A 13,646-nucleotide genomic window follows, 5' to 3' on the forward strand; every position below is an offset into this window, starting at 1 on the left:
TATATAAAAGGTAAACCACAATAGGGAAGTTAGGGAATCAGGATTTTTTAACTACTCTGGCTGTATCCAAGTCTGTTTAACAGTAGTATGCATCTTGGAAGAGGTAAGTCTTTAGGTTTTCCTTAAATTTGTCTAAATTTTTTTCTGCCCTGATATAAAGAGGTAAGGAGTTCAATATCGTAGGGGCCATGGTAGCGAATGAAGTGGCCCGACATGTGCTAATGATTTTCAAGGATGGTGTATGAAGAAGATGCTGAGAGGAGGATCTTAGGACTAGTCCTAAGATCCTCCTCTCAGCATCTTCTTCATTAGCACATGTCGGGCCACTTCATTCGCTACCATGGCCCCTACGATATTGAACTCCTTACCTCTTTATATCAGGGCAGAAAAAAATTTAGACAAATTTAAGGAAAACCTAAAGACTTACCTCTTCCAAGATGCATACTACTGTTAAACAGACTTGGATACAGCCAGAGTAGTTAAAAAATCCTGATTCCCTAACTTCCCTATTGTGGTTTACCTTTTATATATTATTTACTTTTAATTTGCAGTTCTCCCAACTTTCCTATTGTTTTACGTTGGTCAAGTATTGTTCAGTGGGTATTTGTTTGTTCATTGTCTCCCCCTTTTGAACACAAATTGTAAAACTCTTAGAAGCCATGATTTGTGGATAAAGACTTGGATACAGCCAGAGTAGTTAAAAAATCCTGATTCCCTAACTTCCCTATTGTGGTTTACCTTTTATATATTATTTACTTTTAATTTGCAGTTCTCCCAACTTTCCTATTGTTTTACGTTGGTCAAGTATTGTTCAGTGGGTATTTGTTTGTTCATTGTCTCCCCCTTTTGAACACAAATTGTAAAACTCTTAGAAGCCATGATTTGTGGATAAAGGCTGATTCTTTAGTGTTTTGAGATTTGAAAGAGAAGATAGCTGTTTTATATATAATACGGTGCGGAATTGGTAGCCAGTGAGCAGTTTTTAATAGGGGAGTGACATGGTCAAATTTTTCCTGTTTGTGATTATTTTTATGACAGTATTTTGTATCAATTGTAGGCAACGGATATCTTTTTGACAAATGCCCTTATACAATGCATTACAGTAATCGAGCTCAGTTATGATGAGAGAATGAATTAAAATGTTGAGAGATTGAGGGTCCAGAATGTTCGTCAGAGATTGAATCATCCTTAGTCTAATGAAGCAATTTTTTTTTACTACGGCGCTAATTTATGGGCGGTAGGTAAGTTTGTTATCTATTATTACACCCAAGATTTTAGTGGCAGACACAGAAATAATAGGGGTATCATTTATTGTGATGGGAGATCTAAGCTGTATGTTATCTTTCCATGGGAAAAGAAGACATTTGGATTTTGATATACCGAGTGACAGCATATTTTCATGAAGCCACTGACAAATTTTATCTAATTTAGAGTTGAAAAGACTAATGTCAACGGAGTTGGAGGCGTCAATGGGATAAATGATCTGGATGTCATCTGCGTACACGTAAGCAGTAAGACCAATAGATTGGCAAAGTGTTAATAAAGGAGCCAGGTAGATATTAAAGAGAAGGGGCGACAGTATAGATCAGGGGTCAGGAACCTTTTTGGCTGAGAGAGCCATAAACACGACATATTTTAAAATGTAATTCCATGAGAGCCATACAATATGTTTAAAACTAAATACAAGTAAATGTGTGCATTTTATGTAAGACCAACACTTTTAAAGTACAATAAGTCTCTGAATTCTTTTTAATAACGTTGTTATGCTGTTGCTAACCAATGATGAATAAAGTAGTTCTTACCATTAATGCAACTTCTGGTGCTGCATGGTTTTGCTGATGGCTTTGTAGTCTAGTTGATATGTGGTGAGGTTAAGTTTCATGCAGGTGTTGAGACTTCCATCCGTTAAACGTGATCGTAGGTTGGTCTTAATGTTCTTTAGATGTGAGAAAGACTACTCACATGCATAAGTAGAGCCAAACATTGTCAGTACAGCAATACTCACACGCTGCTGTGTGTGGTATGTGACAGGAAGCGCGTTCCACGTTTTGACAATCAGCTGTTCTGCGAGTTGAAGTTTTTGCATTTCTCCCCACTTGTGTTTGCTCGTCAACTCTGCTTTCTGTCGTGCAAGTCTTTCCAAATCTTCATTTAGTGACTTGAACTTATTCACCCACATGTCTGAGGCCTTCAGGTCAGCAGCTTGGAGCTCAAAATCTCTGACGGAGACATCGGGGATGTAACTCAGGTTGGCGCTGTCCACTGCACACTCGCGTGGATGGGTGATGAACTTTAAAAGACGAGTACGCTCACAAAATTCTCCAAAGCGCGCTTTAAATGACTGCAGGAGATTAGATGTGAAGCCCGCTAGTTGCTGAAGATCAAGATGTTGAGCAGGGTCATTTGCTGTACATGCATCTTTAAACTCTCCCAGTTTTTCAAAGTGTAGTAAACGACCTGTTTCAATGTTGGCGATGAAGAGTTCTAGCTTGTTTTCAAATGCAAACACTGCTATTTAGTGGAGCTCGGACTGACACCAAACTATTTAGTGGAGCTCGGACTAAAGAGGACTGCGAAGAATTGCAAAGGGACTTGGTCAAACTAGGGGAATGGGCAGCGAAATGGCAGATTAAGTTCAACTTTGAGAAATGTAAAGTATTGCAACTGGGAAGCAGAAACCTGAGGTACAACTATACAATGGGAGGGATGTTAGTGAACAAGAGTACCCAAGAAAGGGACTTGGGGGTAATGGTGGACATGACAATGAAGCTGACGGCACAATGCGCAGCGGCTGCTAAGAGAGCGAATAGAATGCTAGGTATAATCAAGAAGGGTATTACAACCAGGACAAAAGAAGTTATCCTGCCGCTGTATCGGGCGATGGTGCGCCCGCATCTGGAATACTGTGTCCAATATTGGTCACCGTACCTTAAGAAGGATATGGCGTTACTCGAGAGGGTTCAGAGGAGAGCGACACGTCTGATAAAAGAGATGGAAAACCTTTCATAAGCTGAGAGATTGGAGAAACTGGGTCTCTTTTCCCTGGAGAAGAGGAGACTTAGAGGGGATATGATAGAGACTTATAAGATCATGAGGGGCATAGAGAGAGTAGAGAGGGACAGATTCTTCAAACTTTCAAAAAATATAAGAACAAGAGGGCATTCGGAAAAACTGAAAGGGGACAGATTCAAAACAAATGCTAGGAAGTTCTTCTTTACCCAGCGTGTGGTGGACACCTGGAATGCGCTTCCAGAGTACGTAATAGGGCAGAGTACGGTATTGGGGTTTAAGAAAGGATTGGACAATTTCCTGCTGGAAAGGGGGATAGAAGGGTATAAATAGAGGATCACTGCACAGGTCTTGGACCTGTTGGGCCCCCGCATGAGCGGGCTGCTGGGCACGATGGACCTCAGGTCTGACCCAGCAGAGGCATTGCTTATGTTCTTATGGATAAGACTGTATTTCCAATGCCTTTCATTTTCACATCGAGCTGGTTCAGATTTTCAGTCATGTCCATGAGATAGTAGAACTTCAGGAGCCACTCAGTGTTAGCTAACTCATGATGCTCGACGTTTTTCATTTCAAGAAAAGTCCAGATTTTGCTCAGACAAGCCGTGAAATGGCTGAGCACCTTCCCTCTTGACAACCAACACACATTGCTGTGCAGAAGCAGACCAGGATAATTATTCCCAGCAGTGTTTTAAACTGGCGATCATTTAAAACTCGGGCAACAATAAAGTTGACCACCTGATGACCAGCGACATCACCTCACCAAGCTGCTCGCCACACAGCTGAGCACAAAGCACCTCCTAATGTAGGATGCAGTGAAAACTTAGGATGGGTCTTTTTTCATGTTCATGAAGAAGCGATACGAATCCTCTGTTTTTCCCCACCATGCACGGAGCACCATCAGTACACACCGAAATAAGTTTATCCATTGGTAGATTTTGTTCTTTAGCGAGCTCAGTGAAAGACTTGAATAAATCCTCCCCTCTTGTTGTCTCTTTCATAGGCAAAACAGCAAGACTTTCCTCACGTAGTGTGTCACCAACAGCATACCTTGCAATCACGCTGAACTGGGATAAATGGCTTACGTCTGTTGACTCATCCAAAGCGAGAGAAAAGAATGGTGCTGCATTTATGTCCTTTACTCGTGTTGCCTCAATTTGATTCGTGAACAGTTCTTGCCAACAGAGGCATGTCTTTTATTCATTTGATTATCTTGTCTTTATCCAAAAAGTCGTCAAAAAGTTCATTGGCAACATCAAGCATGAATGTTTTGGCATACTCCCCATCTGTGAATGGCTTTCCGTTTCTCACAATTGCTAAAGCACCAGCAAAGCTAGCCGAATTCCAGTCACCTTGTTGGGTCCAAAAACGGAGTTGCTGCTGACTAGCTTGCACTCTGCACAGTAGTTCTTGACATGCTTTCTTCCTGCTGTCCCCCGAAGGATATTTCGATGCAAATGTAGTATGGCGTGTATCGAAGGGCCGCTTTATATTTGACCGTTTCATCGATGCAATTTTATCATTGCATATTAGACACACTGCAGAACCTGCTCTCTCTACAAAGGAGAATTCCTCTGTCCGTTCCTGCTGAAAAGTACTATACTCCTCATCTTTTTTTTCTTTTAGCCATCTTCTTCACTAAAAGGGTTTCTGTAATTAGCTAGCTGACTGAGGTGAGGAGGATACCACCCCAGGTAGTGGTCTGTGGGGCAGGGCAGAGGTAATGAAGGCAGGGTAGCCAATTGCGAGTGTAGCTGGTGTGATGAGAAACCGGGGCCTCGATTTGGGGCTGCCTGTGAAGGACGATGTGGCTTCAGGCCCATTCGGCCGCGGATGCTGCGGGGCAAGGTAGGGTGGGTCCCAAGGATGTCAGATGCGGATGCGATGCAGAGGAGGGCATGGCCTGCGCTTGGCGGAAAGAAGATGTGTTCTTCTTTCCCAGCATGCATCAATCAAGCCCCAGCCAAGGATCTTTCCCATGCATTCATATAGTCACAGAGGGAAACTGGGGAGATTAGGGGAGGTTCTGGAGCAACAACAAATGAATTAGGCACACTCACAACTTGTCCCCTTCACCGGTATAGCTTGCTGCGGTCCAGGCTAGAATCTGCAGCTGGAGGAGGTGCCACACTGTGCAGAACGTCGGAAGATGGCCGCCGCTGTCCCCATCCTGACTCGGATCCGATCCGGCTTTGTGTTGGCGGCTCCCACTTCCGGGTGACCGGCAGAATGTCCCCGATGGTCTGGGTAGGTCTGCTCAGGTGTCCTCTGCTGCAGTGCACGTCTTGGAGAAGATTTTTCTCCGCTGCAGCAGAGGAGTTCGTAGTGTGTGCGGTCGCTCTCCTTGGCTCCACCCCTGGAAGTCAGAGTGTCATGTTGGCAGCGAGCCAGATGCAGCCATCAAAAGAGCCACATCTGGCTCATGAGCCATAGGTTCCTGACCCCTGGTATAAATCCTTGCTAGAGAGACCAAGCTCCTGGAAACTGTAGGCGATTGCTTCCTGGAACAACTTGTCAAGGAAAACACGATAGGAAACGCAATTCTGGACTTAATTCTAAATGGGCTGCGAGGACCGGCACAGGTTGTAGAAGTAGAAGGGACACTAGGAAACAGCAATCACAATATGATCCGCTTCAACCTGAAACATCGATCCAGAACGACGGCCAAGGCACTAAACTTCTGAAAAGGGAATTACGAACGGATGAGACGTATGGTGAGGAAGATGATTAAGAAGAAGATAAACACTAAAGACGCTAAAACAAGCTTGGTCTCTTTTTAAGGATACGGTCACCGAGGCACAAAATCTATATATACCATGGATCAACAAGGGATCAAAGAGGAAAAAGAATAAAGAACCAGTGTGGTTCACTGTAGAGGTTAAGGAAGCGATCAGAGACAAAAAAACCTCATTTAAGGAATGGAAAAGATCAAAAATATACGAAAACTGGAATAAGCACAAACAACATCAACGCAGGTGCCATAAGGTGGTAAAAGGGGCCAAAAGAGACTACGAGGAAAAAATAGCCAAGAAGGCAAAGAACCTCAAGCCATTTTTTCAATATATTAAAGGAAAATGACCCGCGAAGGAAGCGGTGGGACCGCTGGATGACCAAGGAATAAAGGGAGCGCTAAAGGAGGACAAAGCAATCGCCGAGAGATTGAACACATTCTTTGCGTCTGTATTTACCGAAGAGGATATACACAGCATACCATAACCCATCAGGCAATATGCTGGAAGTGAAAACGTGAAATTGACAGGGTTAACGGTCAGTTTAGAAGAGGTATGCAGGCAGATTGATAGGCTCAAGAGCGATAAATCCCCGGGACCGGATGGTATCCAGCAGAGGGTCATCAAGGAACTGAAAGGGACCATAGCTGAACTGCTTCAACTAATAGCCAATCTGTCGATCAAAACGGAAAAGATTCCGGAGGACTGGAAGGTGGCAAATGTTACGCCAATCTTCAAAAAAGGTTTGAGTAGAGACACGGGAAACTACAGACCAGTGAGTCTGACCTCGGTACCGGGAAAGATGGTAGAGGTGCTTATACAGGACCGCATCATTGATCACCTTGATGGACATAGTCTGATGAGGACCAGCAAGCACGGTTTCAGCAAAGGCAGATCTTGGGTGACAAACTTTCTGCACTTCTTCAATGGAGTGAACAGGTAGATAGACAAGGGCGACCCAGTTGACATTGTATACCTGGACTTTCAGAAGGTGTTCAACAAGGTTCCACATGAACGACTACTTCAGAAAATTAGAAGCCATGGAATCGAGGGTGAAATACTCACGTGGATTAAAAACTGGCTGGAGCATAGGAAACAGAGAGTGGGGGTAAATGGACAATACTCAGACTGGAAGAGCGTCACCAGTAGGGTGCCGCAGGGCTCGGTGCTTGGACCTGTGCTCTTCAACATCTTTATAAATGATCTAGACATAGGTACGACGAGCGAGGTGATTAAATTTGCGGATGATATGAAGTTATTCAGAGTAGTGAAGACGCAGGGGAATTGCAAAGAGCTGCAACGTGAGATAATCAGGCTCGAGGAATGGCATTGACATGGCAGATGAGGTTCAACGTGGACAAGTGTAAAGTGATGCATATTGGTAACAAAAATCTCAGGATGTCTGGGGCGGTACTTGGAGAGACCTCCCAGGAAAAGGACTTAGGAATTCTGATCAACAAGTTGATGAAGCCATCCACACAATGTGTGGCGACGGCGAAAAGAATGCTAGGAATGATAAAGAAGGGGATCACGAACAGATCCAAGAAGATTATCATGCCGCTGTACCGGGCCATGGTGCACCCTCACCTGGAGTACTGCGTCCAGCACTGGTCGCCGTACATGAAGAAGGACACGATATTACTCGAGAGGGTCCAGAGAAAAGTGACTAAAATAGTTAAGGGGTTGGAGGAGCTATCATACAGCGAAAGATTAGAGAAACTGGGCCTCTTCTCCCTCGAACAGAAGAGATTGAAATGGAACATGATTGAAATATTCAAGGTACTGAAAGGACAGGACAGATAAGGACAGATTGTTCACCCTCTCCAAGGTAAGTTGAAAGGGGATAGATTCCATACAAACGTAAGGAAGTTCTTCTTCACCCAGCGAGTGGTGGAAAACTGGAACGCTCTTCCAAAGTCTGTCATAGGGAGAAAACACCCTCCAGGGATTCAAGACAAAAGTTCCTGCTGAACAAGAACGTACGCTGATAGGGCTAGTCTCAGTTAGGGTGCTGGTCTATGACCAGAGGGCCACTGCGTGAGCCCACTGCTGGGCATGATGGACCACTGGTCTGACCCAGCAGCGGCAATTCTTATGTTCTTGCGGGATACCGAAACTGTTTTGGATGGAAGAAGAATTATTGAAGGAGACAACAGCAGTGTGATTTGTGAAGTACGAAGTAAACCACTAATAATAATAATAATAACTTTATTTTTATATACCGCAGTACCACAAACAGTTCAGAGCGGTTTACAGTATAAGAGACTGTACATTTACAGCGAAGATACAATGCGAACTGTACATATTCAGTAAATGTATTTATACAGCAAAGAAACAGTGTAGATTTACCATACAGGAGACAGTACGTATATAGCAGAGATATGTATATAGTGGAGAGGCAGTGCGAGAGGCATTATAAAGAACAAAGCCATGTACAAAATCAGTGCAGGGTGGAGAATGTCAGGAAGACAACTAGTATCAGTTATTGGATGGAAGTCTTTAATTGTTTGGTGATGGGGGAGGTTCTAGAAATTTGTCATAGAGGAAAGATTTGAGAGATTTCCTGAAGGATGAGTAAGATGGGGCGGATGAGATAAGGGTGGTCAGGCAGTTTGTCCATCTGCCAGCTTGGTATGAGAGGGTTCTATTGAAGAATCTTTTGTAGGTGCATCCCTTTGGGGATGGGTAGGTAAACAGGTTGGCATTACGAGTGCGAGTGGTTCCAGGGAACATGAAGTGGTGAGACAGATAAATCGGGGATAAGCCAGTTAAGGTTTTGAAGCTGAGACAGGCGAATTTGAAGATGACTCTCGCTTCTTTTGGCAGCCAGTGCAGTTTTCTATAATAAGGGGTGATGTGGTCTGACTTTTTGAGGCCAAAGATTAGGCGGACCGCGGTGTTTTGGATAAGTCTCAGTCGCTGGATGGTTTTCTTGTAGGAGCCTATATAAATTATATTACAGTAATCCAGTGTGTTTAGGATTAGGGATTGGACCAGCAATCTGAAGGAGGGGAAGTCGAAGTAATGTTTGATGATACGGAGTTTCTAGAGGGTATAAAAGCATTTTTTGACCTGGGCGTTGGTGTGGTCTTCGAAGGTCAGGCAGCGGTCTAGGATGACTCCAAGGATTTTGATGGTGGGGTTAATAGGATAAGTTAGGCCGTTGAGTTGTAAGGTGGTGTTCGTTAATTTGTGGTTGGGACTTGCTAGGAAGAGTTTGGTCTTTTCTGGATTTAGTTTCAGTTTGGACTGAGTGGTCCAGTGTTCGACCATAGTAAGTACTGATGAGATGAGTTGCTCTGTTTCTTGCGAGAATGAGTAGATGGGGATGACAATTGTAATGTCGTCTGCGTAGATGTAGGATTTCAACTTTTGGTCAGATAACATGTGTCCCAGTGGAGTCATGTAGATATTGAATAGAGAAGGTGATAGGGGGGAGCCTTGTGGGACACCACAGGGGTTGGACCAGGTGTGGGAGTAGGCTCCCTCGTTGTGTACTTGGTAGGTGCGGTTTTTTAAGAAGCCTGTGAGCCAGGTTAGTACCTGTCCCGAAATGCCTATGGAATCGAGGTAGTTGAGTAGAATGTCATGGTCTACCAGGTCAAAGGCACTACTGAGGTCAAACTGAAGAATTAGGGCACTGTTTCCCTGTGAATAGTTGGAGGAGGTAGTCGGTTAGGGATGCTAGGACGGTTTCTGTGCTGTAATTTGTGCGGAATCCAGACTGGGAGTCATGAAGGATGTTAAATTTATTGAGGTAGGACATGAGGTCCTGGTTTACAAGGCCTTCCATAATCTTGAGGAAGAAGGGTATGTTGGCGATGGGTCTGTAGTTGGTGGTTGTGGAGAGTGATTCTTTGGGGTTTTTGATGGTTGGAGATATGAGGATGTGGCCAAGTTCCAGTGGAAAGTAGCCAGTGGACAGGCAGAGGGTAATCCAGTTGAAGAGCTCTACTTTGAAAGAAGGGGGAGCTGTTTTCATGATGGAGGGAGGGCAATTGTCTAGAAGGCAGTTTGATTTGGCATATTTTATATATAGCTGTAGGAATAGGTTCCAGTCTGGGTTCTCGAAGCGATTCCAGGTCATGTCGGCGGTAATACCTTCATTGTTTGGGGTGGGCAGAAGTGTTGATGGGCTGGTGTTTGTTGTTGCGAGAGAGGTTTTTAAGTTGTGAATTTTGTTGGCGAAGTAGTCAGCTAGGTTAGTTGGAGAGGGTGGAAGGTCTGTGGGGGAGCTTTTATATGAGTTGATGTCAAATAATGAGTTGATAAGTTTAAAGAGTTTATTGCTGTTCAGGGTTGGGGTGTTGATTGATTGAGCATAATATTTGGAGCGTTTCTCCTTGATCCTTTTTTTGTATTCGGTGACTTTAGCACGCCAGGCATACCTATCTGTATCTGTGCCGGGTTTGCACCAGGTTCTTTCTAGTTTGCGTACTTCTCGTTTCAGAGCTAGTAGGTTGGCGTCAAACCAGTTGGCCGATGTGCGATGTTTTTTCTTGTAGGGTTTTAGTGGTGCCATGTCATTTAGAACCTGGGTGCTGAAGTTGTTCCAGCCTGGGATGAAGTTGGGGTTAGGGTCTGTGGTGGATGTTGGGTTGTAGTGGGACCAGAATTTTTCAGGGTTTAGTTGACCTCTAGTCCATATTGTTTTTTCTTTGTGAGTAGTTCTTGGAGTCCTTTGGCTTTGTTTTTTGAGCCAGTGTAAGTTGAAGTTGCATCGGAGGTGATCTGACCAGGGGGTGGGGGTCCAGGTTTCGTCTTTGAAGCTTATGCTGGGGGGGGTAGAGGAGGAGTTAGGGAGGAATGAGATCAGGTCTAATTGATGTCCTTTGGTGTGTGTTTTGGTTGGGGGTGGTTTAGAGTATCCTAGGGATGTTAGGAAGGAGAAAAGATCTGAAACGTTGGAATTCTCTGCCTGTTCTAGGTGTAGATTTACATCGCCGGCAAGGAGGGTGTGGGTGCCGGCGGTGGAATTTGCGAGGAGGAATTCATAGAGATCTTCTTTAGCTTGGTTCCATTTGTTAGGGGGGGTGTAGAATACTGTTATGGTTAGGTAAACTTTGCAGTCTGCTTTGGATAATTTACTGGAGAGGATTTCCAGGTCTTTAGTCATTTTGGAGTCTAGGGTTTGGAATTGGAAGTGATCTTTGAGGATTATAGCTAGGCTACCTCCTCTCCTGGTTTGTCGTGATAGCGGGATGATTTTGTAGTTTGCAGGGAGTAGATCTCCAATGATGATGTCCTGATCAGAAATTAGCCATGTTTCAGTTAGGAGAAGAATGTCGAGTTGGGTTTCTTCTAGCCAATCTTTAATCAGTTGGGTTTTGTTTCTAGCTGAACGGATGTTTAGATAGGCACTAGAGGATTTGATCAGAGATACCAGCCGCTGCTGGCCTTCGAAGATGGTGATCTACTGTATCGAATGCAGCTGAAAGATCTAAAGAAATGAGAATAACTGATTTATGGTGCTCCAAGAAATATTGTACAGATGTGGTTAAACCTAAGTTCTGTAGAGTGGTTTTTTTGGAAGCTGGTTTGATTGGGGTGAAGAGCTTGAGTTTTGTCAAAATAGTCTGAAATTTGGTTAAATATGATTTTTTCCGTTACTTTTGCAAGGAATGGAAGGGTTGAGATTGGTCTGTAATTGGAACAGTCTTGATTGCTTTCTTTGTTATTGTTTATCGTAGGGTATATTATATAATGTTTCCAAGCTGTGGGCATGGTAGCTGTAGTCAAACTTTTGTGTATTAACTTAAGGATAAAAGAGCCAAAGATTGAAAAGTATTGTTTCACAAGGAATGGGGGAATTGTGTCACTACTTGATCCTTTAGAGTTTAGTGATTGCATGATACGCAGTATGTCATTCAGAGAGGGAAGGGAAAAATGAGAACATGTTGAGCATAAGTAGTTTGGAGTACTGTCCTCTAAGCAATTGGAGTTTTGGGATTTATTTCTAATTTCCTTCCTGATAGTATTAATTTTTTCTTGAAAGAAATTTGCTAAAGTTTGAGCTGAGGGAGTTGAAGCGTTAGTAGGAGTTTGTTTCTGTTTAAATTGTGTTAGCTTTTTAAGAATGGAAAATAAGGCTGCAGAATTTTTTGTAGTGTCGGGGATTTTTTCCCTGATTCCCTCCTTCCAGTTATAGCTTTTATTATAGTGCTATTTGATTGCTTTTGTATGAAGTGAAGGGGCAGGAGTAGCTCCCTGGGAAGGAGGTAGAGTTGAAAACATGATTGACAGTTTTCTGTAAGCAACTTGCGAATTGAGATACAGAACCCTATCATTTCAGGACCACTAGACACGTCTACAAAAAATAAGATTACCAGTGTTGTTTGTTTTCTTTTATGGAAGTATGCAGTTCTGGGATTTGAATAACTGTTGGTTTGCTCTGAAGTGCATTACTGGTACCATTTTAGATGTTCTCTATTTGAGTACATTTAGAGAGGGCTTGTGCTTTTTGAAAAAAAAAATCAACATTCTTTAAGAATGGACTTGAATAAGCCATAAGAACATAAGAATAGCCTTACTGGGTCAGACTAATGGTCCATCAAGCCCAGTAGCCCGTTCTCACGGTGGCCAATCCAAGTCACTAGTACCTGGCCAAAACCCAAGGTGTAGCAATATTCCATGCTACCGATACAGGGCAAGCAGTGGCTTCCCCCGTGTCTTTCTCAATAACAGACTATAGACTTTTCCTCCAGGAACTTGGCCAAATCATTCTTAAAACCAGCTATGCTACCCGCTCTTACCACATCCTCTGGCAACGCATTCCAGAGCTTAACTATTCACTGAATGAAAAAAAACTTCCACCTATTGTTTTTAAGAGTATTTCCCTGTAACTTCATCGAGTGTCCCCTAGTCTTTGTAATTTTTGACGGAGTAAAAAATCAGTCCACTTGTACCCGCTCTACTCCACTCAATCATATCTCCTCTCAACCATCTCTTTTCCAAGCTGAAGAGCCCTAATCATTTTAGTCTTTCCTCAAACCAGAAAAGTTCCATCTTTGTCACTCTTCTTTGAACCTTTTCTAGCGCCGCTCAAAGTCAGAGACACGCCTATGCGTCCCCCCCGGAAGATCCCTGCTCACAGAAACTGCCCACAAACGATCCTACAGCCACTTCATTCCACACCTCTGGAACCAACTTCCCCCCCAACTTAGACAACAGAACTCATTATTAGCATTCCGTAAATCGGTAAAGACCCTCCTCTTCAATTAAAGATCTCCTCTGTCTCTCCCCCCCTTAAGCCCCTCCCTCCACTCTCCTATCTCCTTCCCGAAATTCCAGTATGACCCTCTCTTACTCTATCCACGAAAAATTTGCATCTATATGCTTATAACTTACCGTAAATTAAACTACGGTATTTCCCCCTCTCTCTCTCTGCTTAATCTCCCTGTATTCAATTCTCTCTAAAAACTATAAATCCAACCACTAAACCTGTTGTACTACTTATATGTCTAGTTACTCCGCACTGTGTATGTTCATTTGTAAACCGTTCTGAGCTATTGGGAGGACGGGATAAAAATCTAAATAAATAAATAAATAATAAATAAATAAAATATATCTTTCTTGAGATAAGGAGACCAGAATTGAATGCAATACTCCAGATGAGGTCGCACAATGGAGCGATACAGGAACATTATAACATTCTTAGTCTTGTTAACCATCCCTTTTTTAATAATTCCTAGCATACAATTTGTTTTTTTGGCCGCCGCCACACATTGGGCGGAAGATTTCATTGTATTGTCTACGATGGCACCCAGATCCTTTTCTTGGGTGCTAATCCCCAAGGTGGACCCTAGCATCCGGTTACTGTGATTCAAGTTATTCTTCCCAATGTGCATCACTTTGCATTTGTCCACATTAAATTTCATCTGCCATTTGGACTCCCAGTCTTCCAATTTC

At 43.3% G+C, this 13,646-nt stretch overlaps 1 protein-coding gene across 5 annotated transcripts in view; it reads left to right on the top strand.

Moving 5' to 3' along the window:
- The window catches only part of GEN1 (GEN1 Holliday junction 5' flap endonuclease), a 119,167-nt gene that overhangs the window by 18,533 nt on the left and 86,988 nt on the right, over positions 1-13,646 (top strand). The window lies entirely within an intron of this gene.

This window comes from Geotrypetes seraphini, chromosome 3, assembly GCF_902459505.1.
Source record: "Geotrypetes seraphini chromosome 3, aGeoSer1.1, whole genome shotgun sequence".
NCBI classification, from domain to species: domain Eukaryota; kingdom Metazoa; phylum Chordata; class Amphibia; order Gymnophiona; family Dermophiidae; genus Geotrypetes; species Geotrypetes seraphini.